We start from the raw sequence: 27331 nt of genomic DNA, 5'->3' as shown, positions 1-27331 counted from the left end.
GGCTAAGAAAAAGGATTAGACATCCCATCAACAAAGAGAACAACCGATGACCAGAACTTGTTTTAAAATACCCTTCTCTAATAAAATAAATTGAAACTTCTTGGATGATTAGTTGGATTTGGGGCTTAAAAGGGAAAATATAAGATGAGGTTAGAGTACCTTTGTAGTGACAAAAAATAAGTATATGTTTGAAAAAAAAAAATGCAGGGACATGTGAAAGGGACCCAAGAGTGAAACAGAAAGAGCATCCAATTGACAAGAGGCTCAAACAATTTGAACAACACAATAAATAACATTTATTTTTAATAACATTTATATTGAACTGAATTACAACACAGAATAAAATAAGCATCCATAAATCCATACTGATATAAATATATAAATGAATAAATAGAGAAGAGATAAATCTTCCATACAGAAGTACTCCAAATAATTTATGTTGGCAATCCCCCTACAGTGGGTTAGGCAGTAGAGCTAAATCCCACCCCCCAAACACACAGTGCAAATGCTTTGCTGGCATAGGATGTATACAGTGATTTTCTTCCAAAGACTAGAATATGTAAAGGTCCAGGGAATGTGAGGATATAGTAGGGGCTGCCGATGACTACATGGTAGAGGAACCTGCCAAACACTACCTGGGCTAGGTGACCAAGGTTTACATCAACAGTGATGTAAACATGTTGCTGTTGCGTGTCCCTGATATAATGTGATCAGAAAGGCACTTCATCTCTATGATACCTCCCCAAACACAAAAGTCCAGTGTAACAAAAGGGAAAACATCACACTGACCTATATCAAAGAACATTCTACAAACTACCTGAGTAAAAAACTTTTCAAAGTCATGCAGCAGGAGGAAAGACTGAGAAACTTTTACAGACCAGAAGAGGCTAAAGAAACAGGATGACTGAATGCAATGTGGTTCCCTCTAAGGGATCCTGACATAGAAAAAGACATTAATGGACAAACTAGTAAATGAAATAAAAAGCCTAGAGTTTAGTTAATAATGTGCCAGTGTTGGTTACTTGTGACAATTACTCCTTGGTAATATAAGCTGATAACAATAGGGTAAACTAGGTGAGGAGTATATAGTACATTTTTCTGTAAATCTTCATCTGTTTTAAAATTAAAAGTTTATAGGGCATCTGGGTGGCTCAGTCACTTAAGCATCTGACTCTTGATGTCACTTCAGTTCATGATCTCATGGTTTGATTTGTCAAATGGAGCCCCCCCCACTTTGGGCTCTGTGCTAACAGTCTGGAGCCTGCTTGGCATTCTGTCTCTTCCTCTCTCTCTCACTGCCCCTGCCCTGCTCTCACTCAGTCTCTCTCAAAATAAGTAAATTTTTTAAAAAGTTTATTAAAATGAAAGATTTGTAAGTCATATTCATTTCTATTATTTTAATATTTAGGAATATAATATTGAGAAAGAATTCTCTTGCATAACATATGAAGAAATGTGCCCTTTTTACTATTATTTTGTATCTGTTATTCTATCTATTGTCACTTTATTAGCATAAGTATATTTGAAGGTCACCAATTTTTACATATGTAAAACAGCTTCTTACTCCACCAAAAAGACAGATGAGCTACTTATTCCTTCAACTGGCCTTGACATGACCTCTGCTTTTGCTTTTAATAAGTAACTGGCTTAGGGACAATCTTGCTTTTTTTCAGTTCCAAGTGTATTTTAATCATCATTTAACTGCCACCATCATTTCCTGGCCACTAGTGCCTTATCTTAATAAGTTTTTCAGTTATAATATGTTAATAATTAAAATACTGTAGCTGAAAAAATTATGATATTCTTATTAATGATGTATTTTCCCCTACCGATATAATTAGTTGACATTAAAAAAAAAACTGTCAAAAGTAATCCTCTACAAAATGAAAACTTTTCAAAAGGAAATCAGAATAATGCTACATAAGTAGTGTAGAGCTAGGGAATTTAGACTTAGGCCTTAAGGAAATGCCCTTAGTCTCTATGTCTTGCTATGTTGGGAACTCACATGTAATTTATGATAGTGTGCTCTCATTTACTTTTCATTCTATGCAGGGACATCTCTTGGATTATGTTTGCCACTTTCTTTAGGTCATGAATGAGATTAACCTTGCAAGTGGGAGGAGGAGCACAGTCTAATCCTGGGCATTAGCTGCTTGGGGAAGTGGCATACCAGTACTGGGACCACTGGCTGCCCAGTGGTGCTCACTCACATACAGCTCAAGGTAAATGCAGACTTTGTGCTGCCATCCAATTCAAAGAGGTCAGCTGCCTCTAAGAGCTGTTGCTGTCAGGCAGTGGACAAGCCTGATGACTTTTCCTCAGTGAACTTGACTTCTTTTCATTTCACTAAGTTAATAAACTATTTAAATATATGTGCTGCCATAGACTCAGCAAAACATATAGAGCATGTTGTTTTAGAACCAGGATTGAATCTGTCCCTTCCACATTACTATGTGTATAAACCATTTAGAATCCCTGTGATGTGGTTACTGTATGTGCATTAGGAGGCCATTCATATATACTTCATATCGCTATCTTGAACATAAAGTGAGATTGTGCACAGATGCATACACACACATACACTCATATGCACACATTTACAATTGAAGTTCAAATTTAAGTCGAAGTAAAACGGAGTCAAGAGTTTGTTGACTTTGTAGAATTTGCCTAAATGACAACTAAACTAGTTACCCATTTTATGAATAATGGAGATGGAGTGGTTTTTTTGAAATCATTTTTTCAAGGATATGAATGTGACATATAGGATCTCCATCCACGAACCCAAATGTGGATGATTTCTTCATTCTCTGTTACTGAACATAATTCCCACCTCCATCCTATCTACTTTAAATATAATAGAAATCCTTTGTCGTTTGGAGGACTTTTGTTCTGGATCGTGTCAGGTTTTGGGGAGTAGAGTGAGTGGAGTTGGGGGTCAGTGTGTACGTCACATTATGTTATTGTTATTGCATGTGTTGACCCAGTCTTTTGGCACATTCAGGTCTGAAATCTGCTGCTGCTGTACAATGATTTTTGCAGGGATTCTCTTGCAACACAGCCTAGCTTTGTCTTCGGGTTCTTCTTTCTCCCCAGTGCTGCTGCCTATCTTACCACCTAGTCACGATGCTAACGTACCCCCAAAGCTTCTCTACCCTTGTGTTTCTAATCTAGGAAATCTCTTTCTACCTTATCATTGAAGGAATGAAAATATAGAAATATATTTCTTGCTCCTTCTAAGATATTCTTCTATGTCTATCTATGTCTGTCCCCAAAACTGCTTTTGTCCATCCTTTATTGCTTTAAAATCTTCTGAATGGAAAAAAACTTGGTCCTTTCAAAGGCAGTAGCTAGAATTCTTCAGTGTACCATTAGTCTTTCAGGCAACACCTTGAAGCGGTACCACCAGCTTGAGAGCTGAAAAGGGATTAGAAAAAATGCTTGTAGGGAATTGAAAAAAATACATAAGCAGAAGTTCATATCTTAGACGCACATTTCACCTATTTACGTATGTAAACCCTTGAGGCGGTCATGGAACTAGAAGTCTTGAGTTGGCTTCCTAACACAGAGAGTTAAAGTATACCTGAAGATAACTAGACAGCACGTTTGAGGAACATAGAGAAAGACTGGAATTTCTCGTATATTCCATGACTCCATATGTACAGATAACTCAGGCACGTTTATCTTATATAATAATGCTTTGACTTTTGGCAGGAGCTTCTAGATAAACATGTCATTTTGGGATAAAAATGAATGCTTCCCACTAGTTATATCTAATGACAAATATCAAATTGAAGATACTTAATATAGAGAAATAACCAACTTTTTTATTTTGTAATTTGGCAGAAGGACAATAAAAATCTACCAACATAAAAGAAGAAGGTTGAAGTTCCTGACAGGGTTTATAATTAAGCAGCAGCATATCATTTTGGTGAAGGAAGAAAATAAACACATGAAGGCTCTGTGTATCAAGAAGAATGTGTATCTGTGGAATAAGATAAATCTGCACTATAAATTACTGGCAAAGGAAGAAGCATGATATGACAATTAAATTTAGGAAGTTAAAATGTGCACAAAGCAGAATAAACAGTGACTAACAATGCGAACCAGAATATGTTGGCAATGAGTGAATGCCCTCTGTGGAAAATATTAGGAGGTTATTTCCTTGAAATGGAAATGTGAAAACTAGAAATGAGATTGCTTGAACGAAATTGTAAAGTTTCCCCAGTTAGGATGTAGGTAGTAAAAAAGACATTGCATCTGACATTTCTGAGGTTGTTACTATCCCTGGAGACAGTGATTGTGGTGCACGTTTTAAAAAGTAAGAAGTAGGGGCGCCTGGGTGGCTCAGTCGGTTAAGCGTCTAACTTCGGCTCAGGTCATGATCTTGCAGTTTGTGAGTTCAAGCCCTGCATTGGGCTCTGTGCTGGAAGCTTGGAGCCTGGAACCTGCTTCAGATTCTGTGTCTCCCTCTCTCTCTGCCCCCCCCCAAATAAATAAACATTATTATTATTTTTTTTTAAGTAAGAAGTATTGGGAAACCTGAGTGGCTCAGCCGGTTAAGCGTCCGACTTCAGCTCAGGTCATGATCTCACAATTTGTGAGTTCGAGCCCAGCGTCGGGCCCTGTGCTAACAGCCTGGAGCCTGGAGCCTGCTTCAGATTCTGTGTCTCATTTTCTATTTGTCCCTCCCCCGCTTCTACTCTGTCTCTCTCTCTCTCTCTCTCTCTCTCTCAAAAATAAATAAATGTAAAAAAAATGTTTTTAAGTAAGAAGTATTGATTAGAGTGTGGTGAGAAGGAAGGCTCATACACAGAGGAACGGGCAGGGTGCTCACACTTCTTGGTGAGGCTGGTCAGGAAAGGAAGGAGAACCAGGGCATCTGCTTGAGGGCAATGCCTCAAGGGTTTGAAAGTCTTTAATGGGTTGGGGCACCTGGGTGGCTCAGTCCATTGAGTGTCTGAGTTCTGCTCAGGTCATGATTTCATGGTTTGTGAGTTCACACCCCACACCTGGCTCGCTGCTGTCAGACTCTCAGTGCAGAGCTTGCTTCACGTCCTCTGTTCCCCTCTTTGTACCCCTCCCCGGCTTGTGCTCTCCCAAAAATAAATATTTTTTTAAAATTCTTTAATGGGTCACAGAAAAAGTGTCTAAATTCATCCCTTTAGACACTTTGAACATTGCTGTCAGATGGGAGAATCTGCAATGCCAAGGTAAAGGATGCAAATTAAAAATCGATCAAGACGGATGTGAGTAAAGCCCTAGCAGAAATGGAATGGGAGAGAGAAGAGCAGTTGCCCTTGAAGGGCCCAATGTAATGGTGGCAACTGCAAAAATTTAAAAGGACTAGAACAGTAGCAAGGAGAATTTCAGTCTTTGTGACCTTTATTTTCTCTTGGAATTGACTATGTGGGCATATGACTTGCAACAATCTGGCTGTGTTCTTTGGGGAAAACAATATGTAAATATGGGCAAATATTTGAGGCTCAATACTTGCAAGGTTTCTCAGGGTCCTGGTACTTAAAAATCTTAATTTCCTTTGGATGAATATTGAAATCATTCCAAGATATTTTTTGCATAACAAGTTAAAATGAAAGTATGGGAATAAAGATAGAATTTTTTGTGATTCATGTACCACAGTGATGATATAAACTTGTATTTCAACAAAGTGGCTAATATGTGTAGGAAAAAGAGGGGGAAAAGTGATATGAAATCTGTAAGTTACAAGAAATTCATTCTCCAAACAACACTGAAGGAAAATATTGCAAATGGAAAATAATTATAGTAAGAAATGTAACCAGTAAGCTTCATATTATCAAAAAACAGTAGTTATTGTACAAAATGATAAGCATCTATAAAATATTAACATGACTAAACATACAGAAAGACAATAGCCGAGCTTATGAAATTTGCTTTCTTAATTCAAGAGGCATTATACTAAGTTAATACTTAATTTTTTAGTTTAGTGATTACTTTCATATTGAAGACTAAAGAAATATAAGTTTTAAACCATTATAATCAAAGTGGGAAGGTTATTCCCAGCCTCTAGCTATGAATTTAGAAAGTCAGATTGAATTTGTATTAGAATTTTATTTATTTATTTATTTATTTATTTATTTTATTTTTTTTTTTAATTTTTTTTTAACGTTTATTTATTTTTGAGACAGAGACAGCATGAACGGGGGAGGGTCAGAGAGAGAGGGAGACACAGAATCGGAAGCAGTCTCCAGGCTCTGGGCCATCATCAGCCCAGAGCCAGACACGGGGCTCGAACTCACGGACCGTGAGATCGTGACCTGAGCTGAAGTCGGACGCTTAACCGACTGAGCCACCCAGGCACCCCTGTATTAGAATTTTAAATTACATGGATGTTATGTGCTATATTTCTTATTGCACTTCTACATTATAAAAATAAAATAGTTGGGGCACCTGAGTGGCTCAGTCAGTTAAATGTCCTCCTTCAGCTCAGGTCATGATCTCATGGTTGGTGGGTTCTAGCCCCTCATCGGGCTTTGCACTGACAGTGTGGAGTCTGCTTGGGATTCTCTTTGACTCTCTCTCTGCCTCTCCCCCACTCATGCTTTCTCTCTCTCTCAAAAATAAATAAACTTAAAAAAATAAAAGCTAAGGCCAAGCAAATAAGTTTTAATATGATAATGGAGAGTAGATGTATTTGCAGCTCACCACTTCCAGGAACATGCAGGATGAGTCACCAGATCGCTAGTGGACTTTATGTGAAGAAGAAATAAACATTTGATATGATAGGCTGATGAGATTTAGGTACTGTTCGTTACTGTAGCTGATGGTAGCATATCTTAATGTATACAAGATCATATTTCATATTTCCTTAAACATCTTGATGTCAGATTTATACAATTGAAGCATAAATGAGAAAATTTGCTTAAACTAGATTAATGGGATCTCTAAGCATGATTTACATGAAAAGCGATGAAGATTTTTTCTATCAAATTAATATATGGCTATATTCAAATTAAAATAGGCTGAAATGAATTGCAGAATGTCTATAATTCTATAATATCTGTAATGTGTATAGTATGAATGTCCAGAAAGAAACAATCTCACAGTAGGCAAATCATTGTAGGTTTCTTCTTTCTTCTTTGAAGCTTAGGAATAAAATTTATCATTTAAATCATTTATTCAGTTTATTGAATCATACTTCTATAAGTATTTTTAAATGTCTAAACTGTGGCAGGAATTTACTAAAATATCTTTATTCAGACTGCAACAATAATTGTCTTGCCACCTAATTACTTTTGTTACTGAAGGGGGCCCCTACCACTAGCCAGGTAGTACTAAACTAGTGAAAAGAGCTGACTTGAGGACAAAAGTAAAACGATATCCTTTCATACATTATATATCCTTTCATATACATCTGCCTTCATCGAAACTTACTTTAAACTGCATTGTAGGCAATGACTATTTTTTCATGGTCATTGTATTGTTACAAAATACAGGCAACCTTTTTAAACCAATGAGATGGCAAATGTTCCACATACTTCTCCTATTCTGTGTCATTAACTTTGGTGAGTCTTCTGATGCTTGCGCTGAATTTTTCCACAGAGTCTTGCAAATATCTGCTTCCTACGTAAGAATTTCAAATAGAAAATATGAGTCTCCAAAGTATTAAATAAAGAAAGGAGTTAAATACTCTGTTTTCAAAGATGGCAGGGTCTATTTGGGGTAGGAGAGTCAGGCAAACAAATTACAATGTGACATGAAAACCCCCATTATGAAGATGTCTGTACAATGATGATTGAGCACAGAGGAAGAACATCTCACTTAGTCTGAGCAGTGAATAAAAGTTTCCCAAATGAGATAGCATTCAGAGTCTTGAAAAATAGACATTAATCATATGTAAGACAGAGCAAGGACATGTAATTTGGAGAGCAGTATTATGTAAAAGTCTTTAACATAAAGAACAGAGTATTTAGGGACTCTAAAACGGAATGCAGCAAGATACATGAATGGAGATAGGTCCTGGGCAGGAGAGCAAGCTGGAAAGGTAGGTAAACTTTAGATCATGACCAATACTGTGTGTCATATGAAGCTCCTCAGATTTTTACCCCATGTAATATGTAAAATGTTTGCATATAATATATGTTACTGCATATAATAAATGTTATAAAACTATAAATTCTAATAATTATTTGTTGAATTAAACTTGTATATATCTGCATCTATAGGTTGAATTCAATTTAATATTCACTCCTTGTATGATATTTTCCAGTGGGTATCTCTCAATTTTTTTCTTGGAAAGAAAAATAGTCTGGTTCAGAGTATTTGAATACTTGAGAACTTTCCAATCAATTTCATTTTACCCATGGAAAATCCATTATATATGTAAGATTGGCAGTATCTTAAACATTTACCTTAGTTACCATAGGTGAAAGTGAAAATCGGCATGCTAATAGAGCGACATGGTGATTTTCTGTCAACCATGAAATATGATTATTAGGAAAGTCAGGGAGATAAATACAACATATCAGTTTCTTAACAGAAATAGCTGAGCAAATTTTAAATTCATGAGCTCCCATGGATATTATGTTTCTTGGAAATATTTACATGAATATTATGGTGTCCAAGTTTCATGATAAGTGGTTACTAAAAAGCTGAGTTGCACCTCTAGCCAGTTTTTGGTGTGTGACTACATTAATCTTGAATGCGAGACTATATTAATCCTTTTTACACTCTTCTCAGCAAAAAGAAATGTGTCATGCTCAAAACAAGCCTTTAAACAGGTCGGCATGAATTTGAAAGCATATTGACAAGAATGAAGAGGAGCATGAGAAAAACGAGTGTCTGTAGAGCACCGAGATTTATTGTAGCAGGAGAAGTTAAGGCAGCTGGAGAAATGAGCTGCTGTTGCCTGTTTGTACAAGTAAAACACTCTTCTACAGAATTCATTCTGTAAAGTTGATACGAGGTTAAAAATTAGTACCTCATGTCAAGACCAACCATATGAGGAACTCTAGCTTTACAATAAATTTTATATACTCAGTTTAAAAACCTGGATAAACTGTAATGAAATACATAAATTTTAAAAGCATACAGTATCAATATTATAAGAAAATAATCTGTGAATATGAAAAAACACCTATTGAATAAACTTGAAAATAGCCACCAACTAGTTAAGCTAATGTTCAGATATTACAGTAGTGAACATTAGAGTATTTTGGGGCAGTCCGTATATGATATTATGTGACATTATTGCAGAATATTTGTCTGCCTAATCCATGGAACATGGATAACTTTAATTTTCATTTCCTTTACTTTCAAAAATTCAACTTTTGAGATGTTAAAGATGTCATTGAAATTTAGATCCTCCATTAGTAGATGCTATATTGTACTGAAAATTAATAAAGCAAAGCTTAAGTTATAGGCTTGTTTTCTGAGTTACAGAATCATTTCCTTAAATCATTCCACAAGGATTACTGACTGTGTACTATATGGAAAACACTCCTCTGATATAGGTAGGCATATGCAATTTTAGAAAACAAAGTCAATATTTTTAGAGTGCATCTATTATATTAGAGGATGTCCAATTAATTGTACATAAAATTCTGATATGTCAGGTGGCAAAAGTTTCATGACTCTCATCAAACATATAACATGTATAAATTATTTTATTGAACTCATAATTAAAGGTGGAAATAGGAAGATGGTAAAGTTCATTCCAAAAAATATTTTGAAAATGGCCTTTTATAGGCATTTTGAAAACAAGGAATGTTAGAATAATGCTCCTGGGATAGGTAACAACATTGGGGCAATGTCCTATAGGGCAATAAAACACAATTATTAGGATTATTTTTCTTCTGAGGAGAACTCTCAGTTACATAACTGAGTCTTGGCTCTAATGAAATAGGAAATAACAAAGTCAAACAGAAAAATTCTTGTAGAAAATCTAGTAATTCTTAGATTTAGGTGTTCTTGTTGAACAATACCCAAATATGACATTGGAAGAACATGCAGTGCTCTCTTTTGATTTCCCAGTCTATAATAATATTTACTTACTTATTTATTATTTTATTTATTAATATTTTCTAAATATTTTATTTGCCACCTTAAGCTCCCTTTAGATGAAGACCTATGACTCTATTAGCTAATAAGATATAAGTAGGAATTATAACAACATACTTTTATGTGATAAAGCTTACTTATGATTATTTAGTGTCTATTTTTCCCTCAAATACCATCTGAAGAAGATACATATTCAATACTATGTGGCTATAAATTGGTGGTCTCTGTGAGACTGCATTCTTTTTTCTTTTATTTTTTTTTCAATGTTTTTATTTACTTTTGAAGGAGAGAGAGAGCATGAGCGAGGGAGGAGCAGAGAGAGAGGGAGACATAGAATTTGAAGCAGGCTCCAGGCTCTAAGCTGTCAGCACAGAGACAGATGTGGGGCTCGAACCCACAAACTGTGAGATCATGACCTGAGCCAAAGTTGGATGCTCAACCGACCAAGCCACCCAGGCACCCCGAGACTGCATTCTTAAATGATTATAGGTATTAAAGATACTACCCCCCCCAACTTCTATCCCCAATATAATGACATGTAAAACACACACACGTGCACGTTTGTTGTGTTAACTTATTGTGATTTGAGTGTCAATTTGCTATCACAGCATAACTGGTCTATGCTGACTAATGTAGAAATTGTTACCAAAAGGTATTGTGGCATCTTAGAGGTGAGTAATTGTTATTTAGGAGCCTACTATTAGAAGCTGGGAAGATGAGAATCTATGTTTTACACTGAAAAATGCTTAGTAAAACTCTGTTGTACTTTGGGAGGCAGATCAACTACTCAATAAAATTCTATTTCTAGAGAAAGAGATTGGAAAATAGAAAGTTAGTAGTATATGTTTATTGCTGTTTTGGATTGAACTGTGTTCTCCTGAAATTCTTATGTTCAAGCTCTAATCACCAATGTAATTATGATTGGAGACAGAGACTTTAAAGCAGTTGCTAAGGTTAAATGGGGTCATAAGGGTGGGGTTCCAATAAAAAATGGCTGGTATGCTTCTAAGAAGAGAAAGAGACACCAGGGATGCAGGAGCACAGAGAAAAGTTCATGTCAGGACATGGTGAGTAGGCAGCCATCTCCAAGAGGATCAAAGAGGCCTCAGGGGAAAGCAGATGGGTTGATACCTTGATCTTAGACTTCTAGCCTCCAGAACTGTGAGAAAATAAATTTTTGTTGTTTAAGCCACCAATATTTGGTATTTTGTTATGGCAACCCTATAAATTAAAACAGTTGCTATTGACTGCTTTTGGCAATACATCATAAGAGATTATTAGCAAAAGAAAAGGAAGAGAAGACTCTATGGAAAGCATATTTCCCTGTAGTACTTCAGATATGGCCAAAGAAGATAAATGGGGGTGGGGGGGAAGAACCTATAAGAGGCCAAGTTAACAGTAGAAAGGATATTCTCCAGGGAGGAAAATCAATGCCTAATCAAGAATCATTTCTGGGGCGCCTGGGTGGCGCAGTCGGTTAAGCGTCCGACTTCAGCCAGGTCACGATCTCACGGTCCGTGAGTTCGAGCCCCGCGTCGGGCTCTGGGCGGATGGCTCAGAGCCTGGAGCCTGTTTCGATTCTGTGTCTCCCTCTCTCTCTGCCCCTCCCCCGTTCATGCTCTGTCTCTCTCTGTCCCAAAAATAAATAAACGTTGAAAAAAAAAAAAAAATTTAAAGAATCATTTCACTTTCCTAGGTAAGAGGTTGTTGAAATTGCTAGAGTAATTGCTGGATACCTCATATTCTTCTTCTCAAATTTTTTAAGTTTATTGATTTATTTTGAGAGAGAGAGAGCATGCACATGCAGGGTGAGGGGCAGAGAGAGAGAGAAAGAGGGAGAGGGAGAGGGAGAGGAAGAGGGAGAGGGAGAGGGAGAGAGAGAGAGAGAGAGAGAGAGAGAGAGAGAGAGAGAATCCCAAGCAGGCTCTGCACTATCAGCACAGAGCCCGATGTGGGGCTTGAACTCACAAACCAACTAGGAGATCATGACCTGAGCCGTAATCATGAGTCAGAAACTTAACTGACCGAGCCACCCCATGTCCCCTCAATTTTTTGTAAAAACTGTCCCCATTTCTCTATTATGCATTGTCTTGGATGGAGAGAAAAGGAAGTTTATTTCCTTCCTTCCTTCTTTCCTTTTCCACTGGACTGCTTGTAGAGATTATCACACACCACACTTAGATACTGGCCTTCAGTATGGATAGATTGCCTGGCTGGACTAATTTGGCTTATCTCTGTGGGACACAAAGTGAAAGTTCTAAGTGTGGAAGAAAGGAAATGGTGGGATATTTGGTCAACAAGTAAGGGGACTGCATAAAAAAAACAGTGATGCTAATTAATTAATTAATTGCTCTCATTTATATCTATCCCTATTGTTGTTAGATGGGGCTATATGATAAGTATTAGAAATAAAAAAATGATTATACATGTCAAGTAACATTACTAGAATGAGGTTGTAAAATTTATGGCTTAACTTTTTTACCATCATGAGACTTAGGGTAAATAGAAGCGGAGACAAATGAAGTGATGGATTATGTCATATAGATATCTGAGAAAACAATCTTCTACACAGAGGGCACTCAGTTTGCACAGGCTGTGATTTACGAGTATTCTCAGTTGTTTGAACGCATTTCCATCCCTATATGCGATGTCTTGGGATTGCATATGACATTGACAGCTTTAGCCTAGCCTAAACATATTTGAGATGTTATAGCACTACTGACAAAGTTTTCACATAAATAAAAATGTAGATAGATTTCTTTGTAATTTTGGGAATTGTTAACCCTTCTGTGTCCAACAGCACTGAACATTAAGTCATAATCAACATAATCATCTGAAGACTTGTTCTTAACTCCAGTTTGGTTTTCGTATTATAATATTACACATTACTTATTTTTAAAAATTTTGTGTAATTTCCCCCCATTTTCAATTGTAGTCAACACTGTCTAGATTCCTTTGCAAAACAAAAACAAGACAGAAAGATCGTAGTTTACTGTTCTGATCCTTACCAATCCTGCCATTTAAGCACTTTTCTTCTTTTATCTAGTTGTCAAAAAGGAAAAATAAAATTAAAGGAAGTTATTTAAAGGTTTATAATGGATAGAAACATATTGCATATTTTATTGCCAGTTCGATAAAGTTAAAAAAGCACTAATAAAAATATATTTCTGTTATTAATATTTTTAAGTGCCTCTTTTTTTCTTTACCAATCAGAATGAGTTGTTTTCCTATCGGGTTATATTTAGTCTGATGTTTCCCACTGGCTATTTAATTCCTTAGTCAGGTAGTTGATTTATATGAAATTCTTGTTTATGTCCCTAATGCCCTCATGTTATTAGGGATGAATGACTTGAAATAGCAAACAAATTAGGAAGATTTCTCAAGAGGTATTTAACTGTGGCAAAAACAAAATAATTAAAAACATTAAGGCAATTTATAAATTAAAAAATATTAAGATGATTCTGAAAATTTATTTCATTACTAAACCAAGTTAGATTCACCTTTTCATCCTGTATATATTAAAAAAAAAATCAGAAGGGTCCTTGCTTACACATAAAATGATGTCCACCAGACTGGAAATGCCTCACATTCCAAAGTTAATTACAGTAGGATGTCAATGTGGATAGGTTTATACTATGATTTCATCCACTATCACAACACTGAGAATATCACTCTTTTCAACAGGATGCTAATTATGATAGCAACCAAATTATCACACACTTACAGTCAGTATATATAACAGATTTTTTTAAACTCCCAGATTTTTTATTCTCCCCTCAATATGTATGTGTATTATAAATCTCATGTAATGAACGCAATAACCTTATGAGATAGGTATTATTATCCACCCTCATATTACAGTAGAGGAAGCTTATGTACCAAGAAATTAAGTAACCATCTTGTTCTTTTTCTATTTCTGTGCAAAACTTCTCCCTAAACCTAGTGGTTTAAAACAACCTTTAATTTTTCTCATGAATTTGTGGATCAGGAGTTTAGAAAGGTCTTGGGAGGACAGTTGTGTCATCCATACAGGATGGGCAAGCAGCTCGGGCTAGAGAATCCAACTGCAACCCAAGGTGGCTTCTTCACTTAGATGTCTGTCGCCTCTGTTGCTGCTTTGTCTCTTTCTCTTTCTATGGCATCTCTTCTCCCAGACCTCTCTGTGCAGCTTGCCCTTGGAGCATGGTGATCTCGCTAATAAAAGTGGAGAGTGAGAGGTCAATGAAGCCTGCAATCACTGCCAATCAAGGAAGTGAAGGATAACACCCTCAGAATTGTTTCAGATAATATAAGAACATATAAACCTTTATAACTTACCTAAGTTTATCCCTGTCTGTTTTATCTGTAGTGACAAGCCAAATAAATTTCAAATAGAATTTTCAAACTAATGTTTGACAAAGTAGGAAAGAGTATCCAATGGAAAAGACAGTCACTTCAGCAAATGGTGCTGGGAATACTGGATAGCGACATGCAGAGGAATGAAACTGGACCACTTGCTTGCACCATACACAAAAATAAATTCAAACTCGATGAAAGACCTAAATGTGAGACAGGAAACCATCAAAATCCTATAGGAGAAAATAGATAGCAGCCTCTGACCTCAGCCACAGCAGCTTCTTACTTGACATGCGTCTGGAGGCGAGGGAAATAAAAGCAAAAATGAACTATTGGGACCTCATCAAGATAAAAATATTCTGCACAGTGAAGGAAACAATCAACAAAATAAAAGGCAAAAGACAGAATGGGAGAAGATATTTGCAAATGATATTTAGGAGAAAGGGTTAATATGGAAAATCTATAAAGAACTTACCAGACTCAATCCCCCAAAATCAAATAATCCAGTGAAGGAATGGGAAGAAGGTATGGATAGACAGTTTTCCAAAGGAGACATCCAGATGGCTGAAGACACATGGAAAGATGAACATCATTCATCATCAGAGAAATACAAATCAAAACCACAGTGGGAGAACTACCACCTCATACCTTGTCAGAATGGCTAAAATTGACAACTCAGGAAACAAGAGATGTTGGCAAGGATGAAGAGAAAGGGGAACTTTTTGCATTGTTGATGGGAATGCAAACTGGTGCAGCCAATCAGGAAAACAGTATGGAAGTTCCTCAACAAATTAAAAACAGAACCACCCTATGACCCAGCAATTACACTACTAGGTATTTATCCAAAGGATACAAAAATGCTGATTTGAAGGGGCACATGTTACCTAATGTTTATAGCAGTGCTATCAACAATAACAAAATTATGGAAAGAGCTCAAATGTCCACCAACTGATGAATAGCTAAAGACACACACACACACACACACACACACACACACACACACACACACATATATATATATACATACACAATGGAATACTATCCAGTGATGGAAGAGATGAAATCTTGCCATTTGCAATGTGGATGGAACTAGAGTGTAGTATGCTAAGCCAAATAAGTCATTCAGAGAAAGATATCATATGATTTCAATCATATGTGGAATTTCAGAAAACAGATGAACATAGGGGAACGGAAGGAAAAATAAGGTAAAAACATAGAAGGAGGCAAACCATAAGAAACTTAAATATGGAGAACAAACAGAGAGTTGCTAGAGGGGAGATGGGTGGGGGATGGGTTAAATGGGTGATGGGCATTAAGGAGGGCCATTTCTTGGGATGACCGCTAGGTATCCTTTGTAAGAGATGAATCACTGGATTCTACTTCTGAAGCCAAGACTATACTCTATGTTAACTAACTTGAATTTAAATAAAAAAAATAGAATCACTGTTAACCTTAGGAAACATTTACTAGGCTTTTCCTTAGGGTATCCTATATCTTATACTACAGGCGTACTTCAGAGATACTGTAGATTTGGTTCTAGACCACAGCAATAAAGTAAATATTGTAATAAAATGAATCAAATGAATTTTTTGCTTTTCCAGCACATACAAAAGTTATGTTTGCACTATTTTGTAGTATATTAGATACGCAATAGAATTATGTCTAAAATATAGATCTACCTTAACTAAAAATGCTTTATTAGTAAAAAAAATGCTAACCATTTTCTGAGCTTTCAGTAAACTGTAATCACTGATGACAGATCACCATGAAAAATATAATAATTTAATAATAAATAAAATAATAATAAAATTAATAACATAATAAGAATAATGTTTGAGGGGTGCCTGGGTGGCTCAGTCAGTTGAGCGAATGACTCTGGATTTCAGCTCAGGCCATAATCTCACGGTTTGTGAGTTTGAGCTCCACATCTTGCTCTGTGCTGATGGCGCTTGGGATTCTCTCTCTCTCTCTCTCTCTCTCTCTCTCTCTCTCTCCCACACACACACCTCCCTCCAACCCTCCTCTCTCTCTCTCTCTCTCAATAAATAAATAAACTTTAAAATAATAATGATGATAATGTTTGAAATATTGCAAGAATTACCAAAATGTGACACAGAAAACATGGAGGGAGAAAATGTTGTTGGGAAAACATGACTCATTGATTTATCCAAAACAGGATTGCCACAAACCTCCAATTTGTAAAAAAACAAACAAACAAGCAAAACAATATCTTAGAAGCACAATAAAGCAGTAAACAATAAAATGAGGTATACTTATATTTTTAAGGGAAAAGATAATATACAGGGAATGATTCTTGCATTTTTTCTGTTAATGTCAGTATAATTAACATACAGTGTTATATTAGTTTCAGTATACAATATAGTGATTCAATAATTATATACATGATTCACTGCTCATCATGAGAAGTGTACTCTTTAATCCCCTTCACCTATTTCCCACCTCCCCTCTGATAACCATTAGTTTGCTCTCTGTAGTTAAAACTCTGTTTCTTGGTTTGTCTCTTTTTTCTTTTGTTCATTTTCTTTTATTTTTTTAATGTTTATTTATTGAGAGAGAGACACACACAGAGTGTGAGCAGGGGAGGGGCAGAGAGAGAGGGAGACAGAATCTGAAGCAGGCTCCGGGCTTTGAGCTGTCAGCACAGAGCCCAATGCAGGATTCGAACTCACGAACCGTGAGATCATGACCTGAGTTGAAGTCAGATGCTTAACCGACTGAGCTACCCAGGTGCTCCATGTTTTTTTTTTCTTCCACATGAGTGAAATCATATGTTATTTGTCTTTCTGTGACTTATTTCACTTAGCATAATACCCATCTATGTTGCAAATTGCAAGATTGTATTCTATCTTTATGGCTGATCAGTATTTGATATATATATATCAAATATATATATACATCAAATATATACATACATATATATTCACATATGTATGTATATGTGTATATACATATGTATATGTATATATACATATGTACATATATACATATACATATGTATATATACATATGTGTGTATACACACACACACACACACATACACACACCACCTCTTCTTCATCCATTCATCTATCCATGGACACTTGGGCTGCTTCCATAATTTGGCTATTGTAAATAAGGCTACAATAAAGACAGGGGGATATATATTTTTGAATTAGTGTTTTTGTATTGTTGGGTATATACCTAGAAGTGAAATTACTGGATCATACGGTAATTCTATTTTTAATTTTTTGAGGAAACTCCATAGTGTTTTCCACAGTGACTGCACCAATTCATGTTCCCACCAACAGTGCATGAAGGTTCCTTGTTCTCCATATCCTCACCAACACTTGTTTCTTGTGTTTTTGATTTTAGCCATCCTGATGGATGTGAAGTGATATCTCATTGTGATTTTGATTTGCATTTCCCTCATGATTAGTGATGTTGAACATCTTTCATGTGTCTGTTGACCATCTGCATGTCTTCTTTGGAGCGATGTCTGCTCATGTGTTCTACCCATTTTAATTGGATTATTTGTTGTTTTAATGTTGAGTTGTATAAGTTCTTAATATATTTTGAATAATAATCCTTTATTAAATATGTCATTTGCAAATATCTTCTCCCATTCAGTAGATTGACTTTTAGTTTTGTTCATTGTTTCCTTTGCTATACAGAAGATTTTCTTTTCATATAGTCTCGTTAGTTTATTTTTGTTCTTGTTTCCCTTGCATTAGGAGACATATCTAGAAGGATGTTGCTACAACCAATATTGGAGAAATTGCTGCCTTTGCTCTCTTCTAGGATAGTCATGGTTTTATGTCTCACATTTAAGTCTTTAATCCATTTAAATTTATTTTTGTAGATGGTGAAAATAAGTGTTCCAGTTTCATTCTTTTGCATGTTGCTGTCGTTTTCCTAACACCGTTTGTGAAAGGGACTGACTCTTTCCCATTGCATATTCTTGTCTCCTTTTTGCAGATTAATTGGCCATGTATCATGGGTTTACTTTTGGGCTCTCTATTCTGTTCCATTGACCTATATGTCTATCTTGAAATCTGGGATTATGATACATCTCATTTTGTTCTTTTCAAGTTTGCTTTGGTTATTCAGGGTCTTTTGGGTTTCCATACAAATCTTAGGATTATGTGTTTTACTTCTGTGAAACATGTTTTTGAAATTTTGATAGGGATTACATTAAATCCGTAGATTGCTTTTGTTTGTATGGACATTTTAACAATATGTATTCTTCTAATCCATGAGCATGGAATATTTTTCTATTCATTTTCTATTCATTTGTGTTGTCTTTGATTCCTTTTATCAGTTTTATAATTTTCAGGGTACCAGTCTTCCACCTCTTGGATTAAGTTTATTCCTACATATTGTATTATTTTTGGTGCAGTTATGAATGGCATTGTCTTCTTAATTTCTTTTTCTGCCACTTTATTGTTAGTGTATAGAAATGCAACAGATTTCTTTATATTGGTTTTGTATCCTGTCACCTTACTGAATTCATTCAGTTCTGTTAGTTTTTTGGTGGAGTCGTTAGGGTTTTATATATATAATATCAGGTCATCTACAAGTAGTGAAAATTTTAATTCTTCCTTACCAATTTGGATTTTTATTCCTGTTTCTTCTTGCTGTGGCAAGGACTTCCAGTACTATGTTGAATAAAATTGGTGAGAGAAGACACCCTTGTCTTGTTCCTGACCTTAGGGCAATAGTCTGATGTTAACTGTGGTTTTTTAATATATGGCCTTTATCATGTTACCCTCTAAATTTACTTTGTTGAGGGTTTTTAGCATGAATGAGTGCTTTGTCTATGCTTTTTCTGCATCTATTGAAATGATCATATGGTTTTTATCTTTTCTCTTATTCATGTGATATATCACATTGATTTGCAAATATTGAACCACTCTTGCATCCTACTTAATCATGGTGAATGATTGTTTTTAGGTATTGTTAAGTTCAGATTTACAACAACATAGATTAACCTGGAAGACATTATGCTAAATGAAATAAGCCAGATGCAGAAAGAAAAATACTGCATGATATCCCTTATATATGGAATCTAAAAAAAAAAAAAACTCTAAAAATGTCAAAATCTAAAACAGTAATAGCATATAGAATGTGATTATCAGGTCAGAGATATGTTAATTAGCTTGATTGTAGTAATTGTTTCACAATGTATACATATACAAAAGCATCATGTTGTACAATTTAAATATATGCAATTATTATTTATTAATCATACATCAGTAAAATTGAAAATCCGAAGAATTATATGATAGTTGCTACACTTGATTATCTAAAATACTGACTAAAACTCAGAACTCTTCTGGTAGGTGTCTGGTAATTTTTTTGCGGTTTTAATGTGCATGTCCCTTTTGAGTAATGATGATGAGGCAATTTTTATAGGTTAAATATTTGATTTTCCACTTTTGCAAAATGTGCATTTAAGTCTTTAACCAATTTTCCCTTTGATTTTCTCTTTCTTTCTTTCATGAACATAACCTCAATATTTTATTGTCTTCATATTATAACAATATATGAAGCTTAGAACTGGATCACTTGGCTTTTTCTCTTCTTATCTCCTCCCCAGTTCAAAATCTTAATAGCTAGCATTCTCCTACATCTGCACTGGGGCTCAACCCATTCAAGCCTCAGCACAATCTTCTTTGTATTTTAGACTTTTTCCAGAAAATCGGCTTAGTCTACCCACCATAGCCACTCTGCTTCCTGTCATAATGTCACTTTCCCTGGGCATAAAAAAATTTTTGCTTTTCTTGTATTCTGTCACTTTGTGGGGTTGGTGCCTGCCCCACTTCCTGCAGAAATTCTGTCAGGAATGTTCACCATGTTTGTAAGAACACTATCTGTGGGGAAAGCTAATTACTGATATTTAGACATTTCTTATTAATACTGGTCACTTGTTAGATATATGTATTATAAATATCTGATCCCATTTTGTGGCTTGTCTTTTTATTCCTTTATAAGGATACTTGAATAAAATGATTTATTAAGTTGCATATAGTCCAGTTTATAATTTTTCCCTTATGCTTAGTGGTTTTTGAAAACATCTGTCGGCATAGGGATCATGAAGATTATTTCCTACAATATTATTTCTCACTCTTAGAAACTTTTTTGGTTTGTCCTTCCCGTATAGAATTCTATTTCATTTGGAATATAGGTTTTTGTATGGTGGAAGGCAGGGTATAGGATTCATCTGGTTACATATGATTAGCTAGCTGACTCAATACGTTTATTCAGCAGACTGTTCTCTTACTTCACTACAGAGCCATATTTGTCATATGTCTTTTGGTGGCTATACATGGGTCTGTTTTGGATTTCTATTGGTCTGTTCATTTATGCTTGTGCTAAGGCATACTGTCTCTATTACTATATTTTAAAATAAGTTTTGATATCTATTGGTTAAGTTCTCTACATTTGTTTCTTCCTCAGTATCGCCTTGGCTATTTCCATTCTTTACATTTTCATATAAATGTAAGAAACTACCTGCCAATTTTTATACAAGATTAATAATGATCCTATTTAACATTTAATAATATTATATTTTAATTATATTAAAATATAAATGTATAAAATAATGTAAACATAAAAATAAAATTATATTTTAATTATACTAAAATATTAATAATTAATATTTGATAGACATAATACATCCTTGACTATGCCTTACTTTGCTTGTATTTATAATGAACATTTAAAAATATTTGTGTTGGGGCGCCTGGGTGGCACAGTCGGTTAAGCATCCGACTTCAGCCAGGTCATGATCTCGCGGTCTGTGAGTTCGAGCCCCACGTCAGGCTCTGGGCTGATGGCTCGGAGCCTGGAGCCTGTTTCTGATTCTGTGTCTCCCTCTCTCTCTGCCCCTTCCCCGTTCATGCTCTGTCTCTCTCTGTCCCAAAAATAAAAATAAACGTTGAAAAAAAATAAATAAAAATAAAAATATTTGTGTTTAGCAGTTTCATTTATTTTCTTGTAAATCAACCAAGAGTCAAAACCTTGACTAAATTTGTGCCTGTTGGCAGTCTCAGTGGTATTGCTTTAGGAAAAGTAACTATTGGCTGAACAGTAAGGGTTTATGTGTAGCATTGTATGTGGGTGGCTGCTTAAATACAGTGCGGGAAGTAATTCTCCTTTAGATCTTTTGAGTTTGGGAAGATTCCAGTTTAAAAAAATAAAGAAGTTACATTAGGGCTTCCCTCAACTGTTCAGCCTCTCTCTAGAGCTTGGATCCCATTATTTGCCATAGAATAGGTGAGAACTCTGGGACCCCAGTTGTAGAGACTAAAGGGAACCTATGGGAACATGAGTTAAGTAGTATTCACGGTGGTAAATGTTCCTCAGTAGTAAGTCCAGTGCTCCATTCTTCTCAGTATGGTCACTGTCATCAATGCACGCTTATCACCATGGGGACATAGGGCGGCACGGAAACTTCCTCTATTTTCCTGAACTGTCATAATGTAAGAAAGTCCCTGACTAAGTACAATGGATTTTGGTTCTCAGTGTCATCTGAAGAGGAGCCAGTGCTAGTGATACACATGTGCCCTTTCTATGGCATGAAGTCTTCACATCATATTTTATGTTCTTTTGCATAATGACCACTGTGTCTATTTTCTCTTCATGTAAGTAATCCACAGGTAGGTTCTCTCATGTATACTCTCCCCTGTGTCCAGACATAGTTAGGAAGACTCATGAGTGTCCTGTAGTTTGGGAACACAAAACTTCTCTCTAACAAAGACAGAACTGAAATGCTAGTAGCTCATTTCTTGGGAAAATAAAAGTCAGTTTTTTCCTAGGAGAAATACTTGACTCTTCCTTGATCACTGAAGTAATATACTCTTTATAAAAACATGCAATACTAGAAGTAAAAAGATAAAAGTTTAAAGTCACCATTTTTTTCTGAAGATAAGTGCTATTAACATTTTAGAGTAAATCCTTCGAAGTTTTTTGAGATAGATCAATAGACAGGCGGACAGACACTGTTCAAGTCTTTTGTAATCTATATTTTTCACTTAGTAAGATATTGGGACTACCTGTTGTCATTTCTCCATGTCAATGCATATCAATTTGCATCTCTATTATTAGTAAGTGTTGTATATAATTCACTGTATGAATGTATCATACTTTATTTAACCAGCTATGTACTGGTGAAAATGTGGGTGGGCTAATTTATATCCTAATGTACCAACATAGTTGAGTGAAGGCAGCAGATCACTAGAGGAAAGGACACACATTCACCAAAGTGTTGGGCACATACACAGCAGTGGCCCAGATCTGCTTTCTCCTAGATCTTCGTGGGGCTTTAGAAAATAGGTATTGCCAGCAGAGCTTTTATGTACCTATCTTTGCATTTTAAGTCGTTCCCACTGTTTCCGTCTGTCTAGGGCAATACTCATACAACAGCTCTGTAAGAAAGCTGAGAGAAACCTACTCACTGCTCTCTCTCTCTCTCCCTATTATTTCCTATAATGAACCACTATCATTTTAACCCATGAGATCATGATGCTCTTGTGCCCTACAGAAACCAAAGAAAAATCACCAAAGGACCTGCAGGTGGCACCTGCTTCCTATCACTTTCTCATCAAATATTCTTATAATTTTGGAGAAGGTTTTCAGAATTTTTCCTATCTTATTTTGTGAGATTTTTTTTTACTTTCTGCTCTTTACCTTATACATTTTTACATTTTAAGTATTTTTTTTATTTTGGAAAAAAATAGATTTATAGAAAAGTGGCAAAAAAAAGTAGAGTTCCTATACACCTTTAGTAGAGTTACAGTTTCCTCTAATGTTATCATCTTATATTACTACAGCACGTTTGTCAAATGAAGAATCTAACATCGGTACATTACTGCTAAGTGAACTCTAAACGATTTGGATTTCAGCATTTTTCCATTAATTTCCTTTTTCTATTCTAATTTCTTCAAAAAATTTTTTTACCAGTGTTTGTTTTTTTTTTTCAGACTTTCTTATTCTTCCTGGTGAAGATTTTTATGTGCCCAATCTATTCAGTGCAAGTACATGCACACACACACACACACACACACACACACACACACACACACAAACACAGTGCGGATTCAGTGGATCCACACAGTTACTTCTGATCCACTTTACATATCACTGTTCTTCATAAAACAATCATTTTGAAATACTATTCTCAACTTTTGTCATAATTCAGGCTTCTCAAATCCATTAAACTGATAGAAAAAAATGAGTATATTTTTTGAATACCTATTGTGCTTCAAAGAATATTAGATAGTTTCTTTCCCTATCCCTAACCTTTACAGAGTGTCTACTTTCTTTCCATTGATTCCATACTGTCTTCTTCAAACAAATACAAGGGTTTCTTGGGGTTGCCTCAATCAGTTGTCTTTTGGACCCTTGAGGACAAAGTGATATGACTCAGTGAGGCTAAGAGATGTGAAGAAGTAAGTAACACTCCCAAACTAGAATCTGCTACAGTCAAAAATTTAATTTTTTTAATGTTTATTCATTTTTTAATGTTTATTATTTAATGTTATATATTTTTATTTTGAGAGACAGAGCATGAGAGGAAGAGGGGCAGAGCAGGTGACACAGAACTCAAAGCAGGCTCCAGGTTCTGCTCTGTCAAACTTGCGAACCCTGAGATCATGACCTGAGCCGAAGTTGTTGCTTAACCAACTGAGCCACCCAGTCACCCCTATAGTCCAAATTTTAATAGTGGTTATATAATAATTCTAAATTGGGGCACCTGGGTGGTTCAGTCGGTTAAGCGTCCAACTCTTGATTTCAGCTCAGGTCATGATCTCATGGTTTGTGGGATTAAACCCTACATCAGGCTCAGCTGCTTGGGTTCTCTGTCTCCCTCTCTCTCTGCCCCTCACCCATTCATGCGCTCGCTCGCTCTCTCTCTCTCTCTTTCTCAAAAATAAATAAAATAAACTTAAAAAAATATACTTCAGAATAAAATTAACATAGTAGATTATAGTAAAATATTATTACAATATTAGAGCAAACTTTAGACTTAAAGATTAGCATGCCAACATGTTAGTAATTGAGTTATGCTAATATTTAATCAGGGGCCAGGTGGCAATATGGGTTGGCAAAGAATATTCCTATAACTTTATAAAAGCATGTGAACTTATAAAACAAAGATTATTTCAAACACATAAAAAATGGATAATATAACTAAAAGTGAAACATGACAGTTTGCAAGTTAATACAGCCCCCCCCCCCAAATGAATGTGAAAGATATGAAAGTATCCTAAAGCATTTAGCAAAAGTGCGGCATTTTCCCAAGTCAAATCCTACGCTAGGCTTTTAATTGTCAGGCAGAGTAGCAGATAATGTGATTGCAGACATTTGGGAAACACTGAATACTCGTGACAATTTTCCTTTTCTTGGAGTTGTACCCGCCCCACAAAAACTAAGCTGTCTCAAATGTTGGGAACTTTTTTCCAATTTCAATCTGTATACGTCAATATTTACATGTTTGAAGATTTGAGAAAAGTAGCCGATTTACCTCCTGCCAAGGTATGGGGAAATTTATTCAAGGCTTCTAGTCACTATATCTGGGGTCATATTTACTTCAGCACTTAGGTAGGAATTCCGCCTCCCCCACGTATGCTCGTCGTATGTACAAACAGTAGTAGCGAAGCTACATGCGATCAGCGTCTCCATCACTGAGCACACACTGAACCCTACAAGCCAGCATTAGGCCCTATTCTCAGGGAAGCTCACTTTTTCCCCAAGTGTTCTATTTACGCCTTTTCTAGATACATGGACCCTTCTATCACTTGGAGCAGCTACACTTTCCCACCCATACTGGAGAAAGATCAGATGGTGGTCTCACGGTTGTGAAGCAAGGTTTGTTTCCGGTATTGCAAACCAAAAGCTGCTAATGTGATCCTGAGGCAAGGGTATGCAGATTTAGGATTCTAAGTGACAAATTCATGTTGGGGGAGGACAGAAAAAAATACCTCTGATTTGTAGGAGGTTATCCAGCACTGGGACGAAAACAAAACAATAACAACAATAAACCAAAAATACAAAGTAAAGAAAAAAACAAGAGGCCAAGACCAAGAAGCATTTGCAGATAGACATGATGAGAACATTGTATTAAGAGTATTCTGAAGACGTAGGAGACTATGATCAGAGAAGTATAAAGTGTGACCCAGTTCAGTATCTAAACCCTAGCAAGACAGGTATTCACAGATCTTAACTGTTCTAAAGCAGCACAAATTGTAGAAGTGAATTTCAACAATAAGGCAGAGGAAAACACTTTTGAGGAGTAGAAGACCTTTAGGATTTTTTGTCTTCCAGCTACAGCTGGGTGATGCATAAGATCTGTCCCTCTGAAGAAGACACCAATGAAGGCATTCTGCAAAGTTTTGATAGAACTTGTTCTCACTTGAATATCACTCAAGACAGTTCCTGAATTTTCATCAGTATGTACGCTGGGAAAAAAGGAAGAGAAATATAGCAATGGGTTCAGGACATATTATTTTAAATACTTTCTATTGAATAATTTGAGAGGAATAGGAATTCTTAATAATTTTTGTATCAATACTGATATACAGAAACAATCCATCTAAACTGATAAATCATGACCAAATATAAGATAGAAATCACTTAATAAGTATTTATTGTAGAATATCTATTGGGAAGCTAGCACTGGCAGGTCAATATTCCATAACCCAGGGATATCAAAGTGTAGAAAACGTGCAAAAACTCTGTATTTAGGAAATATGCAGTCCACAGACAGTGATTTCATGAGATTTAATCATGTAGCAGTGGTCAGTGAGAAGCAAGTATGTTGGAAAGGGAAAAAGGAGTCATGCTCAGTTCAGGGTTTGACTATAGTGAGAAGAGATTGCCAGATGATAATGTTATTGCTACAAGTATATAATTTATAATTTGTGTACCAATCTACAATTTAATAAAAGAAATATATTTAACCCATACTGGGTAACTAATTTTCACATCATCTGTAATACATTTTTTATGTCTTCAGATAGTAAAATTTCTAGGTAATATGATGATACAGTGAACCAGGCATGCCTACGTTTATTTGATGTTGATATTCTCAAGCCAGGGAAAACTGAATCATATTACCTCCTGTAAAACAATGTCTGAATCAAGCTTGGTCACTTTTGGATGAATCTCCTTTTTCATAATAAGTTGAAACTTTCTAATAAATATTGAACCATAAAGATAAAGTCACTATAAATCTAAAAGTTAAATCTCGAAGTGCTCCGAAGCCTTCGTATCATAAGGCAGTTTATGCATACATGTATCCAAAAGATGTACGCTTCCTCTAAATACCTTATTACTTGAGCTGTCAATTCTGAATAAATTATGCTAAATATGACCTATCTGTGTGAGAAGAGATATGGCTTAGTGTATGATGTGAATAGTTAGCATCTGCAAATGAAATTTAGTGATCTGTGGATAATTGGAATTCATTGTTTAATGGTTATGTGTTCTAAGTTCTCATTCCCTTAGTTATCCAGCCTTTACTATTTGTCCAGTACTTTGATGGTTTAAGAAAGCTTTATGCTTTTCTGTGAAAAACATAAGACAGTCAACATCTCTTTTTTTTTTCCAGAATGACCATTACTAAGGCAAAGGGGATTCCCATCCCCCCTTGTTTCATATTTTGCTTTTCAATATTATTTATTCAACAAATGATCAGTGAGTACCTGATTTGATTCAAAATCTGTCTTCTCTATTTATGGTGGAATGACAAATGAAGCATGTTCCCGAATCCTTGAAAAATTCAGAGCAGTAGGAGATTTAGGAAAGTCAATAAATAATAATATAAAAATTGGAATGTGAGCAATGTCCTATGCAATTGTATAGGTGGTAAAGGCTAATAGTGTAGATAAAGAAACAAGACTACTGTCAAAAAGAAACGTAATATTTGACTTGCAATTCAAAGGACGAGAAGGAGCTCACT

The sequence above is a fragment of the Prionailurus viverrinus genome, chromosome A1, assembly GCF_022837055.1.
Source record: "Prionailurus viverrinus isolate Anna chromosome A1, UM_Priviv_1.0, whole genome shotgun sequence".
Classification (NCBI taxonomy): Eukaryota; Metazoa; Chordata; class Mammalia; order Carnivora; family Felidae; genus Prionailurus; species Prionailurus viverrinus.
This window is presented reverse-complemented; position numbering follows the sequence as displayed.